This window comes from Mesocricetus auratus, unplaced genomic scaffold, assembly GCF_017639785.1.
Source record: "Mesocricetus auratus isolate SY011 unplaced genomic scaffold, BCM_Maur_2.0 Super-Scaffold_4256, whole genome shotgun sequence".
Lineage (NCBI taxonomy): Eukaryota > Metazoa > Chordata > Mammalia > Rodentia > Cricetidae > Mesocricetus > Mesocricetus auratus.
In genome coordinates this window covers 17,052,987-17,066,606 of record NW_024429182.1, presented here as the reverse complement: position 1 = coordinate 17,066,606, position 13,620 = coordinate 17,052,987, and the positions used below count along the sequence as shown (strand labels likewise).

Genomic DNA, 13,620 nt, shown 5'->3' with positions numbered 1-13,620 from the left:
GCAGCTAATAACCCCCTCTAACTCCGGTTCCAGGGAATCTGACTCCCTACTTCTTGCCTCCATGGACATCAGGTGCACATATAATGTGAAGACATATATGCAAATAAAACACCCATACACATTCACTACACACATGCAGGGGAACCACAAATTAAAATAAGTAAATCTAAAACCATTTGAAAAAGATGTAGTTGTAATAACATGGATAAAATTTTGCATTGGTTTTGATAGTATTTCAGTCACTCCACCGAGTGACTCATGGTTGGACAATTAGCTTCACAATTGCCCAACCCTGGATTTTTCCATTTGAGGTGACCTAGCTTTGTTGCCCATGTTCGCCTTGAATTTCTAATCCTGTTTCAACCATGGGAGAGTTGAATTTATAGGCTGGTGTCACACTTCGGGCTTGGAGTATGGCTCTTGATACAGATTTACCCGTTTGACACCAGAATGAAGACTTTTTAAGTTTCTTTGGTGCTGTTATTGCTGTTTGTTTTCAACCTTACCAAGTGCTTTCCCAGGTCATCTTCCGACTCACATAGGAAGCCCTTCAAACAGCGTTTGTTCAGGAAGACACCTTATAAACATGCACGATTCTGAATATTTGGAGTGACATTTGGAAGAGTCAGAGTTCTTTATCAGAAGAATGTAGGCTGTACAGTGGTCCGTTTGTGTAAGGAAGAATGGGCAGTTAAATCCCTGGCCTTTGCAGTGAGGGAGAGGTGAGTTGGAATTTCCCTTCTGCTAGCCTGCTCTGTGACTTTTGAAGAGGTTAGGTAACCTGGATTTCAGGTTATCTACATCAAATGAGGCAGTAGTTCCTACTTTCTCAGATTTTTGTCGGCATTGTGGGAGACAATGCATACCAAACCCAGTGAGTAACAAGTGTCAGCTGTCGGAGTTATGACGCGCTTGCTTGGGCAATGGTGAAGTTGACCTGAGGCTACTGCAAGTAGGAAGCATGATTCAGTGTACATAGAGGAAATTTATTTTTATTCAAGAACAGAAAAGTGATCTGACCAACCGCTCCAGAGCATTTACATTGTTCGTCCAGGCTGTAAAGGGTGTCTTGAATGAGGTCCTAAAAAGGTAGGTGTCATACTGACAGGCTGGCGTTTGACAGACTCTGACTCCTTCCACTCCCTGGCCTCATGTAACCCTTATAAATAAGTAAAGCAATCCACCCTTCGCCACAGCTGCGAGGATAAAGCAGAACAGGCCAACCCCACCCTGCACGGGCAGCCTGCCTGTCTAAGCAGACACCCCCAGCAGTGAAAGCCGTCTGTCAACTTGCCCATTTCATATCAAAAACAGTGGCAGTTGAGGACTACCTTTCATGGAGCCTGAGTTTTGCCTGTAACTTCACTCCTTGGATACAGTTCTGTCCTTGGAGCCAAACACAATCCGTCCACTGTGGAGGCAGACATATTTGCTCCTGAATCCCGGGTTTATTAACACCCCCCAGGCAAACCACAAACTCTCCTGAGACGGGAAAATGGGGGTTATCATGGCACTCAGAACTTAGGGCTATTTCCTTTTTTATGAGACTGTTTTTATTTTATATGTGCGGAAGCTTCACCTGCATGTATGTCTGTGTAGCACATGTGTGCCCGATGTCCTTAGAGGCCACATAAGGGTGTCAGAGCTCCTGAAACTAGAATTATAAGTAGTGGTTAGATGCCATATGGGTGCTAAGAATTGAACCCCAGTCTTTTGGAAGAGCATACCCTGTCTACTTTTTAAATGTAATTTTAAATTTATTCTTCTAGAATTTTATACATATGCATGATGAATTTTGACCGTTTCTTCCCCCTCAAGTCTTACTGGATTAACTCCCACACATTCCTCTCCCACTGTCATGTGATGTAATGGATTGGGTCACTTTTCTCTCCTGGGGAACTCATCCTAAGCGGTCTGTGTTCTTTGTCAAGGCTCTGAGGCACCTCGCTCCGATTCTCCCAATCTGCAGAATCACTGAAACAGACAACAAAGAACACACAGTCTCCTGACATCACCACAGAAGTGTCATCTGCTGTCTGATCACGTCGAGTTAAGGCGGTGACTGTCAGCAAGGTCCCATAGCACCAGTGTTCCAGAAGAACCAACCAGAAGTGAAGAGGTGGAGGCCTACCCACGCCTCCAGCAATGTGTCATTCAGTGAACCACAGGTTGGTTTGGTTAGCCATGGGGCAAGGATTGGGGCAGTGACCACTCTGTGGCTCCGCCCTGGGTTTTCTCTGATCTGCTTTTGCACTCCGAGGACAGCAGCCTCCAAACCCAAGGGCCACCCTGTGTGCTGCCAAGCGCTCTCCACTGAGCTCTGACCTCAACACCCATCCAACTGTTGGTGGCGGATGACTTATTTGGGAGGGAAGTTCTGCCAGAACGGTTTCTACCTTTCTCTGTGCAAAGATAGCTGGACAACTGTGTTTGCCTGTTAGGGCAGCTAAGGTCTGGATTTCTTTCATTTACCCAAGACTTGGACTTGGTGTTCCCCCTTTGGATTAAGGAATGTTCTAGCTTCTTTCCAATGCCTGCTGAACAGAAGTGTCTTTGACTGTTTCGATTGCATTGCTATTAAGGGTCAGATGTGAAGTTGTGGCACAGCCTTGTATGTGAAGTCATAGACGAGGTTCATTTTTCACTCCTTCACTGTTGACTCAATCCCCAACCAGCAGTAACTGAGACCCTGTTAGATTCCAAGCCCTGTGCGAGATTAATAAACTACAGTCCTTATTCCTGAGGATCATGCAGTCGGGAGAGTAATCTATTAGTTGGGGACCTACTGTGTTCTATGCATTAAGTCTTAACACTCTAAGAAAGACACAGTAGCCCCCATTTTATAGTTGGGAAAGCAGAATTGAAACCCAAGCGTGTACTTATTCAGGGCTCGTCTCCCCCATTAGGAGTACACAGGCCTTACCACCATCTCACCGGAGTGCCACCAACAGTCTTTCTAGTAGAAGCAATGGCTGGAGAGACGGCTCAGCTGCTAACGGCTCACGACCAACAGTATGGTAAAAGGAACAGCCAGCCAGGAGCCATTCAATGATCACATAGTTAATTTTGTATGTGAGGGTCGTTCGTACGTGTGTTCACGTGGGTATGTGTGTACATGCACATATGTGAGCATGGATGTGGATGCCAGAGGACAACTTTGGACCTGGATGTCATCCTTCTGTGGACATCTACCTTTTTCCTGTTTCTCTCTTTCTGAGACAGTCTCCCACTAGGACCTGGGGCTCACTGACCAAGCTAGGCTAGCGGGACAGTGACCCCTAGGGATCCACCTATCTCTTCTTCCCCAGACTGGGATTACAAGTGGGCTCCACCACACCTAGGTTTTTCTTTTCTTTAATTTTTAAAATTTTGCTTATTTATTATTTATTTATTTTTGGGCATCACTTGCACCTAAGGTAGTTGATCCCCTGGCAATGGAGTTACAGATGGTTCTGAACTGCCTGGTCTGGGTGCTTAGACCTGAACTCAAGTCCCTGGAGGAGCAGCCAGTCAGTGCTCTTAAATGCTGAGCCATCTCTCCAGTCCCTCCCCGCCCCCACCCCAGCTTTTTTTTTCCCAACAAGATAATGAGAGCCACATTTATTTTTAGTTATCAATTGTTTAAAAGAACCACACAAATGCAAGGAGAAAATCAATATCTAAGTAGTTGACATTGTGATTCTAAGATAATAATAGCATTTCACACCTTAGCCTAGTTTCTTTTTCCATTTTTTTACTTAATTAAAAAATAATTGCATCATTTCCCCTTTCCCTTTTTCTTCTCCAAGCCCTCCTGTGTCCCCTTCCTTACTCCTCTCAAATTTTTGGCATCTTTTTCTTGGTTATTGTTACATATATATGCAAAACCATATAAATACAGCCTGCTGAGTCTATCAGTGTTGCTCATAGGTGTATTTCACGGCTGACCACTTGGTATTAGATAACCAGTTAGGGGTCTCATCTCTAGGGAAGGCTATTTCTCCCTCTTTCAGCAATCTTTAGTTGTCTATAGTTCTTTGTGAGCAGGGCCCCTGTGAGAATTCACTCTTCCAATCAGCACAACTAATGGTAATGTCTTTTCCATCTTGTTTTGGCATTCATTTTGTTGAGGTGTTACTGTGGATATAGTTTTTCAGTTTTTTCTTTTTCTTTTTTCGAGACAGGGTTTCTCTGTATTGTTTTGGAGGCTGTCCTGGAACTCGCTTTGTAGACCAGGCTGGCCTCGAACTCACAGAGATCCGTCTGCCTCTGCCTCCCCGAGTGCTGGGACTAAAGACGTGCGCCAACAAAGCCCAGCTCCCAGTCTTTTCTAGCAGACAACCTCACAGTATTCCGTAGTGTTTGGGAGCCACGTTTTCATTACCCATAGTCAGTTGAAAGATATTTAGGTTGTTTCCATTTTTTAGCTGTTGTGACTAAAGTAGCAGTGACCTTGACTGAGCAAGTGTCTGTGGAGTTGGATGTCAAGTCCTTTGGGCACATGCCTAGGAGTGATATAGCTGGGTATCTGGTAGGGTTATTTTTAGCTTTTTGAGAATTTTCCACACTGGTTTCCAGAGTGTCTATATATATACATATATATACATATACGTATATATACATCACTTTGCAATTCTGCTAACAGTGCATGAGGACTCACCTTCCCCACAACGCCCCCAGCACTTGTTGTTAGCTGTTTTATGGATCTTAACCGCTTAGTCTGTACATACAAGTTTCTACACAGGTCCTGGGGCTAGAATTCGGGTCCTCGTGCTTTGAGGGTTAGTACCTACTGACTGTTTCACCACCCTGTAATCTTTGTTTAGTCTCCTTATATCTAATAAAGGTATTTTAGTCATTCTTCCTAGGGCAGGATGTAGTAATAGCAACACATTGTAACCTAGAGAGAGAACATTGCAGGGAAGCGTGTGCTTGTGTCGATGTTGAGAAGGCTGGAGGATTAGGGAAGAGAGGAAAACCATCCTTACAAAGAAAGCCATTGAGGGACTGGACAGGTCAGTGGGCTTGGGCTGCTCCCACAGGGGACTGGAGCTCTGCGCCCAGGACCTACATCAGGTGGCTCACAACCACCCACCTGCAACTCTAGCTCCAGTGATACAACAGGGTCCTGCTTCCATGGGTACCCTGATACAGGGTCCTGCTTCCATGGGTACCCTGACTCATACCCACACACACACACACACACACACACACACACACACACACACACACCACTCACACACACACAGATAAAAATAAATAGTTTTTTAAAGAAACAATGCCAATAGGAAATGCAACAGCAAGAATGTTGAAATAAAGAGTCGTCACTTTATAACCATAGTATGGATTAATCCTTACAAGATAATATTGTTTTCCCTACAGCCTTGAGTTTGTGTTTATACCATTCTCCACAATGATACAGGTATGTATAGTTACAGGCGGATGCTGAGTTTACTTCCAAGTTTTTGCTATAAATATTTTACTTTTTTTTTAAAGACAGGGTTTCTCTGTGTAGTCTTGACTGTCTTGGAACTGACTCTGTAGACCAGGCTGGCCTTGAACTCACAGAGATCCGCCTCTTCTGCCTCCAAAGTGCTGGGAATAAGGCACGTGTCACCACACCTGGCTTATGAAAATACTCTGTATGTCTCTTGTGTACACACATAGGCGTTTCACTAGAGCTGGGACCTGGCACGTGGGACCTGGGTGTCTTGTGAGATACTGACGAAATGTCTGTCCTCGATGACTGATCTGCCAGCCTCGCCAGTGCTGGAGGCGTTTGCACTGACCTCCTTCTCCACTCACACTTGATACCATCAGGCCTCCTCACCACCCTACTTTTGTAGGTTTAGTTCCCACTTGTTAAAGGAAGCTTTTTCTTTGAGAGAGAAGCCTTCCCGCCAGCCTGGTTCTAGAGCCGCATCAGTACCAAATAAACACACAGGAGGCTATATTCATTATGAAGCTGTTGGCCTTGCTTGTTTCTTACTGGCTAGCTCTGACTTAAATAAGTACCCCATAATTGTTAATCTAAGTATTTCTCTTACCGGAGAATAGTTCCGGGCTTCCTACCCCATGGCGGTTACATCTCGAACTCTCCTGTGTTTCTCCTTCCCAGAATCCTCCTGGACTCCTAGTCCCACCTATCTAGATTCCTATTGGCTCAACAGTGCTTTATTGACAAAGACTTCCCCAACACCCACTGCTCCTCTTCGCGAATCTTTTATCCCTGCCAGGTTGTAACACCTTCTGGTCCCTGAAGGCAGGCTTTACTTGGTTTCTTTCCTCCCTCAAGACTTTACCGAGTGGGTAGACCAGTCAGGAGCACTACTAAATGTCAGGGAAACAGGCATGGCAGGGCAGGGGCTCCTCCCTAAAGGAACTTAAAGTTTACTGAGGAGACGGCGTGCTGGTTGTACAACGTAACTGTTACAAGGAAGCTGCACCAATCACAGGAAACCAGAAGGGGTGAGGGTGACCTCACAGAGGAGAGGCTTAGAACCTGCTCCCATCCTCACAGTTTCCTTTTCCTTTTCTTAGATTTACTTATTATTTTGTTGGCGGTATACGTGTGTGTACCTGAGTGTATGTCTGTGTACCACGTGTGTGCAAGTGCCCTCGGAGTCTCGAAGAGGGCGTTGGAGCTACAGAAAGGTGTGGGCTGCATGTTATGGGTGCTGGGAACTGGACCCAAGTCCCCTGCAAGAGCAGCCACTGCTCTTAACCGCTAAGCTCTCTCCAGGGCCATCCGTGCGCTGTGACCGTTACCTTCTCCTGGTCACACTCAGCTCAAGCGCCAGCTGCCCACATAATGCCCATCACACCACTGAAGTCCCGGGCAGATGCCCTTTCCAGCCTGGATCACACTGTCTCACACTAGATATTCACGTGGTGCGCCTCACCTCCTCCGCTGAACTCCGAGCCCCTTAGTGGAAAGTGTTGCCCATTTCTCCCAAACAGTCTAGAATACTGTTGGCATAGTGCAAACATTTGTGGAATGAGAGATGAGAACAAAGCAGGTCTGGGGAGATGGCTCAGCAGTCAAGAGCATGTGCAGCTTTGGCAGAGGACTTGGGGTTGGCTCTCAGCACCCCTGTCGGGTGGCTCAGGATTGCCTGTAGGGGGCGCCAGTGAAAGCACTGGAGTCAGCAGGAGACATCCCAAGACCAAGTTCTCAGCACAAGGGAAATTTATTTGCCCCAGAGGGACAAAGGACAGGGAATAAGAGACAAAGACAGGAGATAGAGGATGAGGGAGAAGGGAAAGGGAACCAGGGAAAGGGGAAGGGAGATTTGCCCTGGAGTGACAAGGACTGCCTCTGGACAGAAAGGAGACAGACATGGCCCGTTGGCAAATAGCAGTTCAGGCAGGGAAAAAGGGAAAGCCCCATACTAGGATGAAGTTTTGACTAAGCATATAATTAGGGCAGCCAAAGGGGACTTTTGATTACTGAACTTCAATACTTTGAAAGTTGAACCTTAATAGTCAGCTTCAGGAGGAGGAAGTGGCCAAATAATGGACTAGATCTTGGGGGCTAACTTTAGGAATGTAATCTAATGTGCCCCCCAACAACAGGGTTACTCTGTGTAGACCAGGCTGGCCTTGAACTCACAGAGATCCACCTGCCTCTGCCTCCCAGGTGCTGTGATTAAAAGTGTGCGCCATCACTGCCCTGCTAATCTAGTGGTTCTCAGCAAGAAAGAGGGAATGGGGCAGGGCAAGGCCTGCTCGAGCCGTGGCTGCCACGCTCAGCCTAGGGCTCTCTCTCCACCTTTGCTCACAAGCCCTCAACCCGAGGCAAACAGATACACATAATTTAAAACACGTCTTTATTTTTTTTTTTTAAGCAGAGGTGGCTGCGTTTTTCCCTCTCTATCTCCAACATGTTTGACTCTTCAAAAATGTTAAGCTCTTTCTCATTTGGAAGCTCACTGTTGCCAGTGTGACAAAAACACAAAGCAAAACAGCTCTTCCCAAAGCCACCTTCCCTAGCTCCTTGCTCCCATAATCATTTCATGCAGTCTTTAAAATCTGGCCAGTCCATGGGGCTTGCTCTGGTATTGTGCTTTTGGCTTCAGCCATGCCAAGTTCTCCCTCCCAACATCCTAGCGGCGTTATTCCATGACCACTGTAGCCATCAGCTGAGGGTAAGCAGTGCCTGGGGTCTGCTTTAGCAGTGGGCAATGAGGTAGGGATCAGTTTGGGGATGGGGGATGCTGACTTACTCCCTGTAGATGCTACCGTGTAGAGCGAGTCCTCTCTCTGACAGGGAAGGGCTAATCCAGTGGTATCTGCTTTGAGCTTTGTAACACGTACAGTAAATCTGTAAAACCGCATTCGTTGTGAGCTGGGACTGAAGTTATTTAAAGCGAAGCTGACAGCCTAGTGGTGCTGCTGTAGGCCTTTACATTTGGGAGGCGGAGGCAGGGGGATGTCTGAGTTTGAGGCCATCCTGGGCTACATCCAGAGTTCCAAGACAGCCAGGGCTACACAGAGAAACCCTGTTTCAAAAACCCCCAAACTAAAAACCAAACTAACAAAAAGAGCTAAGCTTACAGAAGTGTTTCTACTGTTCTTGGATATTGGGGACATTGTTGAAAGAACAGATTCCAGAGAATTGGCAGAGACTCGTTGTTGTACTCAGGGGTGGCCTCTGAGCTGCTATTCTGTGTCACGACATCTAAATTCAGCTCCCAGCTCATGTGGGAGCAGGGAGGTGGATTCTGTCCCAAGGTCTGGTGAGCTGCGTATGCACACTCCTAACACCAGTTCCACAGAGTAGGGTTGTATTTCCATAGTTTTGTGTACTGACCCACCTAATGTCATCATCTATACGGACAAGATCAGAAAGCTATGGAAAGTCAATGGAAACCTCTCCGGATTGGCTTGTCCATGCCCTGTATAATAACCCCATCCCTCCCAGGTTCAAGGTTAGCATGTGGCAGACACAAAGACATGTCAGAGTCTCTGCTGTCCAGAGTCACCAGGTCACCCGGACACAGCTGTGCAAGCTGAGTTTGGAATCAGCATCTCCTGGCATGTGGACATGCAGAGCCCTCAGAGTGATGCCCCTCCCCTGGGGAGAAGCAGAGGCCAGGATCTGCATTCCTGCAAGGATGCTCTGACCTCCTCCAGGAGCAAACTTCATTAGCATCCAGTTTGGACCAGGTGTGCAACAGAAGGAAGAGGTCCCTGTGAGCACATTTGCATGACAGACACAGCGTTTCTTACTTCCTCTCCAGAGTTCACAGAACACTCCTTTCCAAGCCTGGATTTAGCTCCCAGGAGAGCCAGAGGAAACAGGCAGGAGCTGGCCTTTCTCAGGATGAGGACAGTGTTGAAGGTGAGGCAGACACTTCCCTCAGCCACTGGGCTGGGAGGGAGAGAGTGGAGTTCCTCAGGACACTGGGATGCCGAGGGTCCCTGCAGCTGGTTCAGGCTCTGAGATGGTGGGGATAGGCTGGTGCTGGGCAGGGGCAGAACCTCAGCTGGGGCAGCGCTGAGGGAGCTGCATCCTGTGGTGGTTCCTGTGAGATCTGCATTTCTGTCAGAGCTCTGTCCTCACTCCACTCTGCTCTCCTGCTGCTGTGGGGAAACAGATCCCTGGTCCTGTCAGGCCTCCCTCGCTCTGCCTAACCCTCTGAGGCGTTCCTTCAGTTATCTCTGGCCTCAGGTGTCTATAGTGCCTCTTTCTCACCAGCCTGGTATTAAATGAGTCACTAACGGTGTTTATCAATCCTTCCTAGGCCTGTGAGCTTTCCAATCTCTTGTATGCGGCCAAAGAAAACAGCTTTTTGAAAACCCTGTGTTTGTAACCTGTGTGACCACAACTAATGCAAGATCAAATTAAGATAATGTGTTCTATGTGACCCCGGACCAGACTGGGCTGTACCAGAATTTATTTCAACATGAGCGAAGACAGTGGAATCTTTCCCGTGTTCACCTGAGCACCGATACTCCTGAACTCTAAAATATCAGGGTTCCAGAGTCTCTCAACTGAAAGGGACTCTTTTGTGAGTGTGACTATTTCTCAGTCTTGCTATTCATCAGAGTTTTCTTTAAAATGGAGTCAATTTCGGCCACAGCCAAAAGTTTTGGGGTTACTGCTTTATAATCTGATGCCGGGAAGCCTTGTGAGTGTGGTATAGATAGGCCTGGCGCGCGTGCGCAGTGTGACCCTGCTCTCCCTTTGCCGCTCTAATGCTGTTTCCCATGCATAAAACATCCTCACATGACATTTTGTACTTTTCCTTCTTCACTCAGCCCATGCAGAGAGTCGCTTCTACAGGATCAAAGATCAAAGGGCTGTCCACTCAGGTTACCGTGGATGAAGACAGAGCTGGGGGAAGCGTCTAGATTTGTGAAGGGACACAGACCCTCTTAGCAGGAGATGCAGCAGCAGGGCTTCTAGGCTCCAGGTGCAATAACCTGCTTCCTCCCTGCAACTAATTTCTTCTTCTTTTTCCTCCCAAGAAGGAAGACATTTCCACTCTTTTTTGTTGTGGCTTTGTTCTTCTGTACCTGCTTGACTAGAGGGAGGGAGGGGACGAGAACAGGACAGAGGAAATGGAAGGACAGGCAGAGTCAGAGTGGCTTCAGATTCACCTTTCAGAACAATACCAACTTTGCCAACCAGGAAGAGCCCGTCTTTGGTAAGTGGAATTCCACACTTGGTTTCTGTAGGACAAGGTAAGTCACGTAGAAGATCACACACGAGAGCCGTGAGGCTCAGTCTGCGCAGAGTTGAGCCAGTGACCTGCCTATTCTGAAATGTGGAAGGGACTCGTGGTCCTCAAATCAGATCAGGCCATCTCCAGTCATGACTTCTGGCTCTAAAGTGGCTGCTCATCAGAATATGGCCATTCCCAGAGTGGAATTAGCCCTGTGCCAACTTGGCTTATGAAATGTTGACTGGCAGTTTACAAGAGTGTGGCAAAAGGCACAGCCCAGGCCCAAAGGGCTTTTAAAACTGCTTGCTTAATTTCTGTTTTTATAATAATGAGTAAGAAAATTAGGTTTCCCGGAGAAGCATCTCAACAAGCCCGCCCTTCTGATCTTAGGACCCCAGCCAGAGAACCAAAGAAGGCCTCTGTACTGGCGTTTCTAAAGCAAACTATCAAACTGTCAAATAAAGGAGGATGTGGATGTAGCCTTTACCTTAAAACACCCACCTTGGTAGCTTTGGATGCAATGCCTGGATTTAGAATCCTCGAACTAAAACAGGATGTAGAGGTGTGTGTCTCGAATCGCAGACCCCGGGAGGAAGAGAGGAACATCTGGAGTTCCAGCCCAGTCCAGGCTACAGTGAGACCCTTTCTTAAAACCAACCAGACATCCAACAAAACATCCTGAAAGTGCTCAGGGTTCCAGGATCGTCCTGTGAGGCTTCTCAGTGGAAATATTCCTAGCCTCGGACTCTAGTCCCTTCCAGGACCTTGGGAATACCCCCTTTCACCAAATGTTCATCATTCTCACTGAACTTGGGGTCCCACACCACATGCCGAGTTGCCCCTCTACAGCCCTTCTTATTCCTCTACAGCCCCAGGACCCAGGGCCAGGCAATCTACTGCACAAGGCCCACTCATCTGCTTACAATAAATTCTAGTCACCCCTGCCCTCCAAATCCCAAGCACAGCAAAAACAAAACAAAACAAAGCAACAACAATAACAACAACAAAAAAACCCAAACTACCTTGCTTACCCAAGACAGGAAGAAAGGCAGAAATGAAGGAGGGGGAGAAGAGGAAGGGAGCAGAGGGAGGTGAGGCAGGAGGAGGAAGGGGAAGGATGGGGAAGGATGGGGAAGGATGGGGAAGGATGGGGAAGGGTGGCCGTTCCAATTGGCTTCCATCATGGAGAACATGGCAACAGTCTGAGTTCATCTCAGTCCCACATTTGAGAATACTTTTTTTTTTTTTTTGGTTTTATGAGACAGGGTTTCTCTGTATTGTTTTAGAGGCTGTCGGTCCAGCCTGGCCTTGAACTCACAGAGATCCACCTGCCTCTGCCTCCGGAGTGCTGGGATTAAAGGCGTGTGCAAGAACACTTTTATTGCATCTGAAAGTGGTAAAGAATAATGACTTCCACTGCCTTTTAGTTCTCTCTCTCTCTCTCTCTCTCTCTCTCTCTCTCTCTCTCTCTCTCTCTCTCTCTCTCTCTCTCTCTCGAAGATGAGCTCACACTGGAACACTCACCTGTCATGGAAGAACAGAGGGAGGAGTACTGAGCCAGGAAACTAGATTCATTTCTACTTGCCCCTGGCTCTCTCCTGCCTTTGATTTAAAACTGAGAGGCGACAGTGCACAGCTGGATTTGAGGACTGCCTTGGGATGGTGCAGGACAAACCCTTCTGTGGTGACCACCATCTCATCACTCTCAGCTTCTGAAAACCCTGAATCCCACCACCGGCCACTCATTCGGGGAAATAAACAGAATCCCACGCTTGGTCACTGTTTCTGGCAAGTCTTTGTTAGAATGAACTTCCATTGCCTAAAGAAAGGGCCTTAAGCTTCTTTCATCTGTGACTTATGCAACAAGGTTGAGAATTACACACATACTGGAACCCTGTCCTGTGCCATGTCACTAGGGAGACAGCAGTGAATGGGACAGATGTGGTACACGTGATACATGGAGCTCACCGAACAGAAACCACGTGGAACCCAGGATCTGCTATGAGGAGAGAGCCTGCTAAACCTTCTAGAGACCTGAAGAAAACAAGTGGAAAGCCAGATGTTGTGGGTCATGCCTGTAACTCCAACATTCAAAAGGCCGAGACAGAAAGATCAGACATTCTAAACCAGCCTGGGCTACACAGTCAGTTGTCGGCTGGCTTGGACTACCTGGCAAGATGCTGTCTTTCTTTTTAGTGTTTTTATTTTTTGAGATTATAACATAATTACATCCATTCTCCCTTCTACTTCCTCTCTCTAAATACCCTCCCACATACCTCTCCTCTCTCTCTTTGTAGCTCCTGGCCTCTTTTCTCAGTCTGTGGAACAATGTTTGTGTGTGTGTGCTCTTCCCCGGGGAAGACTTTCTCTCATTCTCAGCATTCCTAGTCGCCTGTGGTCCTTGTGTAGGGTTGGGCTTTGAGGGGCTTTTCCCTATCCATGTCGGCAAGTCTATTAGTGTCACCCTCATTCAGTTCATGGTTAGGCAGTCATACTGGTGGACTTAAAGGGTGTAGATAGCTTCTGACATTCCTCTGGGACATAATCTCACATCAAACTCCCTGTTCCTCTGGCTTCTGCCATCTTTCTGGACCCTCTTTCACAATGTTCCCTGAGCCTTAGGTGCAGGGGTCGTGATGTAGCTGTATCAGCTGGGACCGGGCTCCACAATTCTGCATGTTGACTGGTTGTGGTTTCTCTAATGATCTCTGTCTGTTGCAAAAAGAAGTTTTCTTGATGAGGGGTGAGAACCACAGTGATCTGTGGGTGTCAGGACGAATGTTTAGAATGTAGTTAGAAACCATTGTGGTTTAGGGAAGTGGTGGTTGGAGGTTCTGCTCCAAGATCCATGACTCTGAGCCCTGGGTAGTTGTCTACAGGGGTTTTCAGTACCAGGCAGGATTTCTTTTCCTTCATGCTGCGCATCTTCATTGTCGTTTCTTGAGGTATAGTCTCGGGCTCTCTAAATGAA

At 47.3% G+C, this 13,620-nt stretch overlaps 1 long non-coding RNA gene across 2 annotated transcripts; it reads left to right on the top strand.

Annotated features, from left to right (window-relative positions):
- The first annotated feature begins 757 nt into the window (after positions 1–757).
- LOC121139944 lies at positions 758–11,683 on the top strand. 2 transcript variants are annotated; one of them, XR_005876726.1, is made up of 5 exons: positions 758–1,089; positions 1,932–2,168; positions 5,362–5,401; positions 9,222–9,322; positions 9,726–11,683. It is a non-coding gene; the product is annotated as an uncharacterized LOC121139944 (long non-coding RNA). The 2 variants fall into 2 exon arrangements; XR_005876725.1 differs by lacking the exon at positions 5,362–5,401 and having other exon boundaries at positions 769–1,089.
- Positions 11,684–13,620: the final 1,937 nt, after the last annotated feature.